We start from the raw sequence: 13,711 nt of genomic DNA on the forward strand, positions 1-13,711 counted from the left end.
GAGGGTAAAGGTAAGTAGAACTGATCGCCCGGCGAAAAAATGTCCGTTGCACACTCATTCTCGGCAGTTGTCTCGGCGGGTAAGTGGAAAGTTAGCCAAATGGGCGGTCGTTGCCGGAATGGACGGTAAGTACAAAAATTTAGGCTGAGGCTGTGGTTGGGCCTACGGAAGGGGGAAAACTTAAAGCAAAAATGATCATTAAAAAAAAAACACATGCAAAGCATTCCCAAGACAGTTTTAATCCCTAATCGCCATGGTAAAATTCTAAAAAAGTAATTAAATAACCTTTAACTTACCTTTCTTTGCAGGGCCCCCCCCTTACCGCCCTGTAAAAGCGGCTTTTATAGGGCGGGTCGCTCGGCGATCTGGACGTCGGCGGTTGAGCCTAAACATATGCCCTGGCGATTGTTCTCGGCGTTGCACGTGGTGGGGGGGGGGGGGGTCTGGTCCCAGCGGGCGACTTCAGATGTGACTCAAAAACTTACCTGGAAACTCTCGCCGGGCAAAAAAAACAGCTGTAACACCGAGAAAATTGCCGACAATGAAGCCGAAAGTCTGGGCCTTCGGGCCTGAGTTTGGTCAAGGCCTCCACCCGCCCAAGTGCCGCCGATGGCCGTCGAGGTACTGGACGGGACGTTCAGCGGGATATTCATGAAGAAGGTCCCTCGAAGGTCGGCGGCCGGCAAATGAGGGACGTATGCCACCAATCTGTGCGGCAGCGGGCGGGAGCTCCCATTCTCGACGGCAAAGGCGTTTGCCGCCCAAGTGCCGCCGGGGATGGATTCGGGCCCACGGAAGGTCGGAGAACTAAAAATAAAAATCAATAACAAGAAATAAAAAAAACTATCGGCAGACCTTCAGGGGACCCCATCAAGGTAAGTCGCTGTGGAACAACCAATGAAAAAATATTCACTAACCTTTTTTCAACGATCTTCATACTTACCGTCGAGGACAGGCCAGCCTCCTCGCAGCGGTCCATCACCGTCCTGGCACCAAGCCCCGCCGACTCCCGCCGCATCAATCTGGCAGCTCGGCGGGCGGGAGCTCAGTTGCGTCACTCGGCCGTCCGCTGACGGTAGCGGGCGGTTCCCGGCAGCTCTCCCCTCCCGCTCGCCACAGGCCACCTCCAAAGTCGCACTGGGCGGATCCGCAAGAGCAATGTCAGCGGCAGCGGGCGGTGAGTTGATGAATTTCAGCCCCTTAGAGTACTGCGTACAGTTCTGGTCGCCATATTGCAAAAAGGATATAGAGGCACTGGAGAGGGTGCAGAGAAGATTTACAAGGATGATACCAGAAATGAAATCTTATACATATCAGGAAATAGAAAGCTCAGGTGTGACCTGATTGAGGTCTTTAAAATGATGAAAGGTTTTGATAGAGTGGATACAGAATGTTTCCACTTGTGGGGAAGAGCATAACTAGAGGCCGTCAATTTCAGATAATCACCAAGAAATTATCCCAGACATCTTGCCATTTTTTTCCTTTCATGCCTATTTCTAGTTTTACTATTGACAATTTTTGCTCCTAATTTGTTTGGTACCAGTTTAAAATATGAAGCTCAGCCCAGACTGAGGGGATCGAATGTCTCCTCTGTTTGAAGGAATTCAGAAGGAACTTCTTTACCCAGAGAGTGGTGAGAATGTGGAACTCGCTCCCACAGGGAGTGGTTGAAGCGAATAGTATCGATGTATTTAAGGGGAGGCTGGACAAGCATATGAGGAGAAGGGAATAGAGGGTTGTGCTGATAGATTTAGATGAGGAAAAACGGGAGGAGGCTCGAGTGGAGCATAAACGCCAGCATGGACTGGTTGGGCCGAATGACCTGTTTTTGTGCTGTATATCCAATGTAATCCTATGTGATATTCATGTAGGTGTAGAGGTAGGAGAATGGGACTCAGACTGGTGTGTATGTGTGTGCATGTGTCAAAAGTCTGCTTTCAAGCTTGAGTTACTTGCTTGCCAAAGTATAATATCAACTACCTACATCTTTATTTAAACAGTCAATCAAAGAAACTATGTGATTGGTCTATACAGGAAAACATATATTGACCAATAACAGTATTGTTCTGGTATAACTGTTCGAAAGTATTACATTAAATGACAATCAATTAACACAACCTGTTGCCTTCACAAAGTCAAAAGAACATAAGAATTAGGAGCAGGAGTAGGCCCTACAGCCCCTCGAGCCTGCTCCTCCATTCAGTAAGATAATGGCTGATCTTCAACCTAAACTTCACTTTTCTGGCCGATCCCCATATACGTTGATTCCCCTAGAGTCCGAAAATCTATCGATCTGTGTCTTGAATATATTCAAAGACTGAGCCTCGACAGCCCTCTGGGGTAGAGAATTCCAAAGATTCACCGCCCTCTGAGTGAAGACATTTCTCCTCATCTCAGTCCTAACTGGCCAACCCCTTATCCTGGGACTGTGACCCCTGTTTCTGGACTCCCCAGGCAGGGGAACGATCCTCCCTGCATGTACTCTGTCAGGCCCTGTAAGTATTTTGTATGTTTCAATGAGATCACCTCTCATTCTTTTAAATTCTAGGGAATATAGGCCTGGTCTATTCAATCTCTGCTCATACAACAATCTCCTTGTCCCAGGTAAACACCATTGGGAAGTGGGCCCAAATTGCAACAATAAATTATCCCAGACATCTTGCCATTTTTTCCTTTCATGCCTATTTCTAGTTTTACTATTGACAATTTTTGCTCCTAATTTGTTTGGTACCGGTTTAAAATATGAAGCTCAGCCCAGACTGAGGGGATCGAATGTCTCCTCTGATTGACGGCTGTACATGGATTGACTTTTGACCAAGTTCCAACTGAGCACAGGACCGCAGGTCAAAACAAACCCTAAATTGGCAATCTCTTCTTTTGTATGATGATAGCAAAGCACATCAAACGACAATATCTAAGTCAGATATCCGGACCAAAGCTTCTGGTGTAACAGCGTGGATATCTTGTAGGCTGCCTGCGAGTTCCCTCTGAGGGCAGTGTTCGATGATGTGCTCCAGGGTCTGATTAGGAGCTCCACAGTCACATGATGGGGATGCTTTAATCTCCCACCTATGGAGAAGGTGGCAGCATCTACCATGACCAGTTCTGAGGCGGTCGATGGTTGTCCACTGTTTGTGAGGAAGGTTTGATCCTTCAGGTTGTACTATGGGGTTCTCTATAAGGAATCCATTCCCTATGTCCCGTATGTCACAGTTCTTCCAAGCATTTCGCCATCGGTCATCAAGACTGAGGAGAGATCGCTGAAGGGCTTCAGCGACAGACCAAAATGGCTTTCTAGATTTGAGACGGGTTGGTGGTAGGTTGTTTAAGTCGACCTGGATCGGCACGCCTTCACTGGTTGTATTCTCCGGCAATCACACTCAGAGAGGCCACAGAATGGCTGGGCTGGAATTCCTTGGTTAGACCACCCTTGGAGTACTGTGCGCATTTCTGGTCTCTGTGCTACGTAAAGGATATAGAGGCGCTGGAGAAAGTGCAGAAAAGATTCACAAGGATGTTACCAGAACTGAGAGGATGCAACCGCCGTGAAAGACTGAACAGGCTGGGGAGACCTGATAGAGGAATTTAAAATGATAAAAGGTTTTGACAGGGTGGATGTGCAGAAGTTGTTGCCACTTGTGGGTGAGGCCAGAACAAGGAGGCATAAATATCAGATGGTCACAAACAGGTCACATTTAGGAGGATTTACATTTATACAGCACCTTTCACGACCACTGGACATCTCAAAGCGCTTTACAGCTAATGAAGTACTTTTGGAGTGTAGTCACTGTTGTAATGTGGGAAACACAGCAGTCTATGTACACATAGCAAGCTCCCACAAACAGCAATGTGATAATGACCAGATCATTTGTTTTTGTTATGTTGATTGAGGGATATTGGCCAGGACACCAGGGAAAACTCCCCTGCTCTTCTTCAAAATAGTGCGATGGGATCTTTCATATCCACCTGAGAGAGCAGGTGGTTTAACGACTAATCCGAAAGACGGCACCTCCGACAGTGCAGCCATTCCCTCAGCACTGCACTGGAGTGTCAGCCTGGATTTATGTGCTCGAGACTGGTGGAGTGCGACTTGACCCCTCAAGCTTCTGACTCAGAGGCAAGTGTGCTGCCCACTGAGCCACAGCTGTCAGTTTACACAGAGAGCGGTGAGAATGTGGAACTCTGATTGGACGTATTCCGGGAGGTATTGTCACGTGATCCTTCTGTTGCCCCCAGGCTCCTGCCATTGGTCGCCCAACATCTGCATCGTCATGGTGCCCCGCCTTCCTGGCCAATTGGAAGGCACACGAACACTCTTTTACCTGATTGGATGATTCTTGAATGTCCATCAAGCAATACTTTTCTCCCCCATCTCCAATATTCTTATAACAGAAAATGTAAATAAAATTTTTTTTTAATGGCCCTAATCATTTTTTCTCCAGGGCTACTCCTGGAGATTAATCTTTAATTCCTGGAGATGGAGTGGGTAAAGCAGATAGCATCGATGCATTTAAGGGAGTGCTTGATGCATTCATGAGGGAGATGATGAAAGAGGGGGGATACAGGGGCAAAGTGGAAAGGAAAAAAGACTTGCATTTATATAGCGCCTTTTATGACCACCGGACGTCCCAAATACTTTGCAGCCAATGAAGTACTTTTGGAGTGTAGTCACCGTTGTAATGTGGGAAACACAGCAGCCAATCTGTGCGCACAGCAAGCTCCCACAAACAGCAATGTGATAATGGTTGGACAATCTGTTTTAGTGATGTTAATTGAGGGATAAATATTGGCCAGGGCACTGGGGATAACTCCCCTGCTCTTCTTCAAAATAGTACCATGGGATCTTTAAATCCACCTGAGCGGGCAGACAGGGCTTCAGTTTAAAGTCTCATCCAAACAATGGCACCTCCAACAGTGCAGCACTCCCTTGGCACTGCACTGGAGTGTCAGCCTAGATTTATGTGCTTAAGTTCCTGGAGTGAGATTTGAACCCACAACCTTCTGACTCACAGACATGGGTGCTGCCCATTGAACCACAACTAATACACACCAACAAGGTTATTAGAGTGGGAAGAGGCTCATATGGAGCATAAGCACCGGCACAGAACAGTTGGGCCTAATGGCCTGTTTGTGTGCTGCAGATGATGTAATTTTATGACATAATTGTTGCATGGGGGGTGGGGATGCTGTTCTGAGGTCGCTACTGTCCCATGTTATTAGGTTACAGCAGTGGAGCTTTACCCTACAGCTAGCCTGTGCTTTATCGAAACCCAGGAGTGCTCAGTACTAACACTGATTGCAAAATGTTTCATTCCCTGGAAGTATTCCTCAGCTTGAGTCAGACCAAAAATCATGATAATAATATGGTTGGGTTCTGTGGCGAAATGCACTGTGCCACTGAGCCATGGTGACAGAGAAGCTCACAGATTTAACCAATATTGTGTGCTGACCTCAGATGTGCAGGTGGTGGATGAGCTGCCAATGGCCTCAGGCCCTCAGGGCAGGTAGGGGCAAAAGCCATACAGATGGCAGAAAAAAAATCAAAGAGCAAGTTATTATTTAAATAGAGAAAAATGGCAAAGTGCTGCAGTACAGTGGGACCTGGGGGTACTTGTGCATGAAACACAAAAGGTTACAGCAAGTGATCAGGAAAGCCAATGGAACCTTGGCCTATATCGCAAAGGGGATGGAGTATAAAAGCAGGGAAGTCTTGCTACAGTTATACAGGGTATTGGTGAAGCCACACCTGGAATACTGCGTGCAGTTTGGGTTTCCATATTTAAGGAAGGATATACTTGCTTTGGAGGCTGTTCAGAGAAGGTTCACTAGATTGATTCCGGAGATGAGGGGCTTGACTTATGAGGATTGGTTCAGTAGGTTGGGCTCATTGGAATTCAGAAGAATGAGAAGTGGTCTTATCGAAACATATAAGATTATGAGGGGGCTTGACAAGGTGGATAGGGGAGACTAGAACTAGAGGGCATAATCTTAGAATAAGGAGCCATCCATTTAAAACTTAGATGAGGAGAAATTTCTTCTCTCAGAGGGTTGTAAATCTGTCGAATTATCTACCTCAGAGAGCTGTGGAAGCTGGGACATTGAATAAATTTAAGACAGAAATAAACAGTTTCTTAAATGATAAGGGAATAAGGGGTTATGGGGAGCGGGCAGGGAAGTGGACCTGAGTCCATGATCGAATCAGCCATGATCGTATTAAATGGCGGAGCAGGCTCGAGGGGCCTTCTCCTGCTCCTATTTCTTATGTTCTTATGTCCCGGTCACTGATCGCCGTCTAAAGAGTACTTGTGTGTGGATGATGGATGAAGGCAGACAGTACTCGGCCCTTCGACCCTCTCAGTTCCTCTGAGCACTCTTGCCCCTCTCCCTCTTGCTTTCAACCTGGCAGCATCTCAAGGTGGTTCTCTTTCATGACTACCCATTTTATGCAATGCCCGATATTCAGCTTTGTTGACTGGAATGGAACTGAATTTTTTTTTAAATTCATTCCTGGGAACCTAGTTTTGTGTCGTCAGCAAACTTGGAAATATTACATTTGGTTACCTCATCCAAATCATTTCTATATATTGTGATTAGCTGGGCCCCAAGCACTGATCCCTGTGATACCTCACTAGTCACTGCCCGCCATCCCAAAAAAGACCCGTTTATTCCCACTCGCTGTTTCCTGTCAGTTAACCAATTTTCAATCCTATGTGCTTTAATTTTGCACACTAATCTCTTATGTGGGACTTTATCAAAGGCCTTCTGAAAATCCAAATACACTACATCCACTGGTTCTCCCTTATCTATTCTATCAGTTACCTCCTCAAAAAACTCCAGTAGGTTTGTCAAACGTGATTTTCCTTTCATAAATCCATGTTGACTTTGTTTAATCCCGTTGATATTATCTAAGTGTCCCATTATCATATCCTTTATAATAGACTCTAGCATTTTCCCTACTACTGAAGATAGGCCAACCGGTCTGTAGTTCCCCATTTTCTCTCACCCCTCCTTTTTTAAATAGTGGGATTACATTTGCCACCCTCCAATCTGCAGGAACTGCTCCATAATCTATAGAATTTTGGAAGATGACAACCAATGCATCCACTATTTCCATGGTTACCTCTTTTAGTGCTCTGGGATGCAGATTATCGGACCATGGGGATTTATCTGCCTTCAGTCCCATTAGTTTCTCCAGCTCTATTTTCTTACTAATAATCATTTCCTTTAATTCCTCTTGCTCACAAGACGCTTGGTTTCCTCGCAGTTCTGGGACGTTATTTGTGTCCTCTTCCGTGAAGACAGAACCAAAGTATTTATTTAATTGTTCTATTTTCTATGTTTCTATGTTTCTAACTCCACTTCCCTGCCCGCTCCCCATAACCCTTGACTCCCTTAACATTCAAAAATCTATCTATCTCCACCTTAAATATATTCAATGACCCAGCCTCCACATCTCTCTGGGGCAGAGAATTCCAAAGGTTCACAACCCTCTGAGTGAAGAAATTCCTCCTCATCTCCGTTTTAAATGTGTAACCCCTAATTCTGAAACTATGCCCCCTAGTTCTAGATTGTCCCACAAGGGGAAACATCCTCTCTGCATCTACCTTGTCCAGCTCCCTCAGAATCTTATACATTTCAATAACATCACCTCTCATTCTTCTAAAGAAAGAAAGACTTACATTTATATAGCACCTTTCATGACCACCAGATGTCTCAAAGCGCTTTACAGCCAATTAAGTACTTTTGGAGTGTAGTCACTGTTATAATGTGGGAAATGCAGCAGCCAATATGCGCACAGCAAGCTCCCACAAACAGCAATGTGATAATGACCCAGATAATTTGTTTTGTTATATTGACTGAGGGATAAATATTGGCCAGGACACCAGGGATAACTCCTCTGCTCTTCTTTGAAATAGTGCCATGGGATCTTTATGTCCACCTGAGAGAGCAGACGGGGCCTCGGTTTAATGTCTCAGCTGAAAGACGGCACCTCCGACAGTGCAGCGCTCCCTCAGCACTGTACTAAAGTGTCAGCTTAGATTTATATGCTCAAGTCTCTCGAGTGGGACTTGAACCCACAACCTTCTAACTCAGAGGTAAGTGTGCTGCCCACTGAGCCACAGCATTAAACATTGTGCTCAATACAGTATTAAATAAAGTGATCACCGTCATTAAACACTATAAGAATCACCCATCATTATTAAAACATAATGCAATCATTCTCCGTTATTAAACATAACACAATCATCCTATTATTAAACATAGTGCAATTACCATGTGTTATTAAACATGATACAATCACCTCCTCATTAAAACAAGTATGAGCATAGGCCCAAACTGCTCAACCTTTCTTCATAAGACAATCCCTTCATCTCAGGAATCAACCTAGTGAACCTTCTCTGAACTGCCTCCAATGCAAGTATATTCTTCATTAATTAAGGAGACCAAAACTGTACGCAGTACTCCAGGTGTGGCCTCACCAATACCCTGTACAGTTGTAGCAGGACTTCCCTACTTTTATACTCTATCCCCCTTGCAATAAAGCTTAACATTCCATTTGCCTTCCTGATTACTTGCTGTACCTGCATACTAACTGTTTGTGTTTCAGGTACAAGGACCCCCAGGTCCCTCTGTACTGCAGCATGTTATAGTCTCTCCACTTAAATAATCATTTGCTTTTTTAATCTTCCTACCAAAACGGATAACCTCACATTTTCCCACATTATACTCCATCTGCCAAATTTTTGCCCACTCACTTAACCTATCTATATCCCTTTGCAGATTCTTTGTGTCCTCTTCACAACTTGCTTTCCCACCTATTTTTGTTTCATCAGCAAATTTGCCTACATTACACTCGGTCCCTTAATCCAAGTCATTAATATAGATTGTAAATCGTTGAGGCCCCAGCACTGATCCCAGTGGCACCAAGCTAGTTACAGTTTGCCAACCTGAAAATGACCCATTTATCCTGAATCTCTGTATTCTGTTAGTTAGCCAATGCTCTATCCATGCTAATATATTACCCCCAACTGGTGAACTCTTATGTTGTGCAGTAACCTTTTATGTGGCACCTTATCGAATGCCTTCTGGAAATCCAAATACACTACATCCACTGGTTCTCCTTTATCCATCCTTAAAGAACTCCAGCAAATTTGTCAAACATGATTTATCTTTCATAAAAACAATGCTGACTCTGCTTGATTGTATCATGATTTTCCAAATGTCCTGCTGCTGCTTCCTTAATAATGGACTCCAGCATTTTCCCAATGACAGATGTTAGGCTAACTGGTCTATAGTTTCCTGCTTTCTGTCTCCCTCCTTTCTTGAATAGGGGTGTTACATTTGCGGGTTTTCAATTCGCTGGGACCTCTCCAGAATCCAGGGAATGTTGGTAGATTACAACCAATGCATCCACTATCTCTGCAGCCACTTATTTTAAGACCCTAGGATGCAGGCCATCAGATCCAGAGGACTTGTTCACCTTTAGTCCATTAGTTTGCCTAGTACTTTTTCTCCAGTGATAGTGATTGTTTTAAGTTCCCCCCTCCCTACAGCCCCTTGATTATCTATTATTATTGGAATGCTTTTAGTGTCTTCTACCATGAAGATCGATACAAAATATTTGTTCAAAGTCTCTGCCATTTCCGTTTCCCATTATTAATTCCCTAGTCTCATTCTTCTCTTAGAGTCTTTCTTTCTCACTGGAATATATCTTTACTGAAAGTTATGAAATATCTCCTTAAATGTCTGCCACTGCTTTTCTACCATCTTACCCAGTCCACTTTAACCAACTCTGTCTTCATCCCTTTGTAATTGCCTTTATTTAGGTTTAAGACACTAGTTTCAGACCCAGGTTTCTCACCCTCAAACTGAATGAGGAATTCTATCATGTTATGATCACTCTTCCCAAGAGGATCCTTTACTATGAGATCATTAATTATCCTATCTCATTACACATTACCAGTTCTGTACTGGTTCCTCATCTTCCTGAGTGGTCCCTCCCTCCTAAACTCAGACTTGGTGTCATCTGTACCCGTTCCTCACCTCCCTCAATCCTCCCTCCCCCCAGAACCCAGGCTCGTATCATCTATACTGTTTCCTCACCTCCTGAATCCTCCCTCACAAACCCAAACTTGGTGTTGACTGTACTGGTTCCTCACCTCATGCCCCGCCCCCAGACACTCACCGCCCCAGACACAGGTCCCACCCACATACCCAGGCTCGACCCAAGACTAAGGCCCTGTCCCCAGGACAGGCACCGCCCCAAACTCTGGCTCCGCCCCAAGACAGGCAGCACCACAGATTCAGGCTCCACCCCCAGGACAGGTACTACCACAGACTCAGGCCCCACCCCCAGGACACACATCGCCCCAAACTCAGGCTCCGCCCCCAGGACAGGCTCCGCCCCCAGGACACACATCGCCCCAAACTCAGGCTCCACCCCCAGGACAGGTACCACCACAGACTCAGGCACCGCCCCAGGGCATGCATCGCCCCAAATTCAGGCTCCGCTTCTCAGACTCAGGCCCCGCCCCCAGGACACACATCGCCCCAAACTCAGGCTCCGCCCCCAGGACAGGCTCCGCCCCAGACTCAGGCCCCGCCCACAGGACATGCAAAGTCCAAGACTCAGGCACCGCCTCCAGGACAGGCAGCACCACAGATTCAGACTCCGCCCCCAGGACAGGCAATGTCCCAGACTCAGGCCTCGTCCCCAGGACATGCAATGTCCCAGACTCAGGCCCCGCCCCAGGACATGCAATGTCCCAGACTCAGGCCCCGCCCCAGGACATGCAATGTCCCAGACTCAGGCCCCGCCCCAGGACATGCAATGTATCTCAGATTGCCCCCAGGACAGGTAACGTCCCAGACTCAGGCTCCGCCTCCAGGACAGCACCGTCTCAAACTCAGGCCCCACCCCCAGGACAGGCACCATCCCAGACTCAGGCCCCGCCCCCAGGACATGCAACACCTCAAACTCAGGCTCCGCCACCAGGACATGCAATGCCCCAAACTCAGGCCCCGCCCCCAGGACATGCAATGCCCCAAACTCAGGCCCCGCCCCCACGACATGCAATGTCCCAGACTCCGGCCCCGCCCACAGGACAGGCACCGCCCCAGACTCAGGCTCCGCCTCCACGACAGGCACCGCCCCAGACTCAGTCCTCGCCTCCAGGACATGCAACGCCCCAGACTCAGGCTCTGCCCGCTGGACAGCCAATACCACAGACTCAGACACCGCCCCCAGGACATGCAATGCCCCAAACTCAGGCCCTGCCCCCAGGACAGGCAACGCCCCAGAACCAGGCTCCGCCCCCAGGACATGCAATGCCCCAAACTCAGGCCCCGCCCCCAGGACATGCAATGCCCCAAACTCAGGCCCCGCCCCCAGGACATGCGATGCCCCAAACTCAGGCCCCGCCCCCAGGACATGCAATGCCCCAAACTCATGCCCCGCCCCCAGGACATGCAATGCCCCAAACTCAGGCCCCGCCCCCAGTACATGCAATGCCCCAAACTCAGGCCCCGCCCCCAGGACATGCAATGTCCCAGACTCCGGCCCCGCCCACAGGACAGGCACCGCCCCAGACTCAGGCTCCGCCTCCACGACAGGCACCGCCCCAGACTCAGTCCTCGCCTCCAGGACATGCAACGCCCCAGACTCAGGCTCTGCCCGCTGGACAGCCAATACCACAGACTCAGACACCGCCCCCACGACATGCAATGCCCCAAACTCAGGCCCCGCCCCCAGGACATGCAATGCCCCAAACTCAGGCCCCGCCCCCAGGACATGCGATGCCCCAAACTCAGGCCCCGCCCCCAGGACATGCGATGCCCCAAACTCAGGCCCCGCCCCCAGGACATGCAATGCCCCAAACTCAGGCCCCGCCCCCAGGACATGCAATGCCCCAAACTCAGGCCCCGCCCCCAGGACATGCAATGCCCCAAACTCAGGCCCCGCCCCGAGGACAGGCAACGCCCCAGACTCAGGCTCCGCTCACTGGACAGCCAATACCACAGACTCAGGCCCCGCCCCAGGACATGCAATGCCCCAAACTCAGACCCCGCCCCAGGACATGCAATGCCCCAAACTCAGGCCCTGCCCCAGGACATGCAATGCCCCAAACTCAGGCCCCGCCCCCAGGACATGCAATGCACCAAACTCAGGCCTCGCCCCCAGGACATGCAATGCCCCAAACTCAGGCCCCGCCCCCAGGACATGCAATGCCCCAAACTCAGGCCCCGCCCCCAGGACATGCAATGCCTCAAACTCAGGCTGCGCCCCCAGGACAGGCACAACCACAGACTCAGGCACTGCCCCAACACATGCATCGCCCCAAACTCAGGCCCCGCCCCCAGGACAGGCACTACCACAGACACAGTCCTCGCCTCCAGGACATGCATCGCCCCAAACTCAGGCTCCGCCCCCAGGACAGGCACTATCACAGACTCAGTCCTCGCCTCCAGGACATGCAACGCCCAAGGCTCAGGCTCCACCCCCAAGACAGGCACGACCACAGACTCAGGCCACACCCCCAGGAAATGCAATGGCCCAGGCTCAGGCTCCACCCCCAAGACAGGCACTACCACAGACTCAGGCCCCGCCCCCAGGACAGGCACTGCCACAGACTCAGGCTCCACCCCAGGACAGGCACCGCCCCCAGGACAGGCACTACCACAGACTCAGGCCCCGCCCCAGGACAGGCACTGCCACAGACTCAGGCTCCGCCCCAGAGCAGGCATTGCCACAGACTCAGGCCCCGCCCCCAGGACAGGAATTACCACAGACTCAGGCCCCGCCCCAGGACAGGCACTACCACAGACTCAGGCCCCGCCCCCAGGACAGGCACTAGCACAGACTCAGGCCCCGCCCCCAGGACAGGCACTGCCACAGACTCAGGCTCCACCCCAGGACAGGCACTACCACAGACTCAGGCCCCGCCCCCAGGACAGGCACTGCCACAGACTCAGGCCCCGCCCCCAGGACAGGCACTGCCACAGACTCAGGCCCCGCCCCCAGGACAGGCACTGCCACAGACTCAGGCTCCACCCCAGGACAGGCACTGCCACAGACTCAGGCTCTGTACCAGGACAGGCACCGCCCCAGACTCAGGCCCCACCCCAGGACATGCAATGCCCCAGACTCAGACCCCGCCCCAGGACATGCAATGCCCCAAACTCAGGCCCCGCCCCCAGGACATGCAATGCCCCAAACTCAGGCCCCGCCCCCAGGACATGCAATGCCCCAAACTCAGGCCCCGCCCCCAGGACATGCAATGCCCCAAACTCAGGCCCCGCCCCGAGGACATACAACGCCCCAGACACAGGCTACGCTCAGTGGACAGCCAATACTACAGACTCAGGCCCCGCCCCACGACATGCAATGCCCCAAACTCAGGCCCCGCCCCCAGGACATGCAATGCCCCAAACTCAGGCCCCGCCCCCAGGACATGCAATGCCCCAAACTCAGGCCCCGCCCCCAGGACATGCAATGCCCCAAACTCAGGCCCCGTGCCCAGGACATGCAATGCCCCAAACTCAGGCCCCGCCCCCAGGACATGCAATGCCCCAAACTCACGCCCCGCCCCCAGGACATGCAATGCCCCAAACTCAGGCCCCGCCCCCAGGACATGCAATGTCCCAGACTCCGGCCCCGCCCACAGGACATGCAATGTCCCAGACTCCGGCCCCGCCCACAGGACAGGCACCG

At 50.2% G+C, this 13,711-nt stretch overlaps 1 protein-coding gene across 5 annotated transcripts in view; it reads left to right on the forward strand.

Annotated features, from left to right (window-relative positions):
* rxrba (retinoid x receptor, beta a) overlaps positions 1-13,711 on the forward strand; it is a 112,838-nt gene that overhangs the window by 16,324 nt on the left and 82,803 nt on the right. The gene's annotated exons all lie outside the window — the stretch shown is intronic.

This window comes from Pristiophorus japonicus, chromosome 19, assembly GCF_044704955.1.
Source record: "Pristiophorus japonicus isolate sPriJap1 chromosome 19, sPriJap1.hap1, whole genome shotgun sequence".
NCBI lineage: Eukaryota > Metazoa > Chordata > Chondrichthyes > Pristiophoridae > Pristiophorus > Pristiophorus japonicus.